Source organism: Cavia porcellus, unplaced genomic scaffold (assembly GCF_034190915.1).
Source record: "Cavia porcellus strain 051 isolate PalLab524CR breed Dunkin Hartley unplaced genomic scaffold, mCavPor4.1 scaffold_3, whole genome shotgun sequence".
NCBI classification, from domain to species: domain Eukaryota; kingdom Metazoa; phylum Chordata; class Mammalia; order Rodentia; family Caviidae; genus Cavia; species Cavia porcellus.
In genome coordinates this window covers 118,187,604-118,188,926 of record NW_026947486.1, presented here as the reverse complement: position 1 = coordinate 118,188,926, position 1,323 = coordinate 118,187,604, and positions in this window count along the sequence as shown.

Sequence of the window (1,323 nt, the reverse complement as noted above, 5' to 3'; positions counted from 1 at the left end):
ATTTGGATAAAGCCATCCTATCCCTCACCATTTCTCTCTTCTCCAATGTTGTTTCATCCCCTTCTGCCAGCCTAGTCTCCCCTTCTGGGTGCATTCCAGGTGGCCACGACCTGACACCAGGAAATAAGCCCGATAACACTATCACACACACAGGCAAATGACACTCATTCTTGGTTACTTTGATCACTTTAAACAAAGGCTACGCTAAAAGTTAATTACAAATAAATCCAATAGAGGAGAAAACTTGTGAGTGGTGAAAGGAGAGTCACAACTTCTGAGTACAATAAGGACAATAAAGAGGACAGAATGGATTCCCACAGAATTGTCCTTTTGAATAGTTCAAGGAACTTTCATAGCAGTCCACAGTCCAAAGCAAGATCTTTTCATTTTAGAGAAACTACTGGGCGTGGTGGCACATACTTGTAGTCCTACCCACTTGAGAGGTTGATGACAAATTCAAGGCCAGCCTGAGCCACTTATCAAGACCCTGTCTAAAGATTTAAAAATACAGTAAGAGGTGTGGATTAGCACAGGGATCCTTGAGTTCAATTCCCAGCACAAGTGCGCACACGCGCGCGCACACACACACACACACACACACACACACAGCCAAATGGAGGATTAGATTAGGAATTTGCCAAGGTCAAACACCTGGGGCCAAAAGCAAACAGTGTTGCCTAGTCCTCAGTTCTTTTTCATCGGATGAGGCTGCTTTGGGCATCAGAGATGGAGTGACTTCTCTCCGGCTGAGTAACTGATGCACACAATTTCATGTAAGTAACCATCAACTCCCTTCCTTAGCTCCCAGTCTTGGTCTGAAGAGTGCTCACATCAAGATGACTGTCCAAATGTGTGACTGTACACATACTCAGGGGCAGAGGAGATGTGACTTAACCCAGTCATTGGGATTAGGCTTTGGGCCATGTATTGGTGTTAATGCTTGAAGCTGTCTTCCCTTGAGTTACTCAGAAGCCTGTCACAGGAGATGAGAGAGAGGCTCTAAACACCGTGCCTTTTCAGAGCAGGTGAGCATCCTATTTGGGTCAAATTTTTTCAAAGGCAACAAATGTCCTTGTGTGGTTTACATGATGAAGAGAACAGGGATTTGGACTCACTTAAGAGAAACCCCAACCTTCCTGTTTGCAAGGGCCCCCTATTCTCCACTGAATGTGAAAATTCATTATACCATAGATAGTGACATGGTTCTTAAAAATAAAGAGCAGGCTTTCTGCAAAGACAATTGGGCATATGAGGGTCATTTTGGGGCTTTGTAATGTTAGAGGCCTGGACATGCATGTGGAACAAGACTGCAGAAGTACCTGA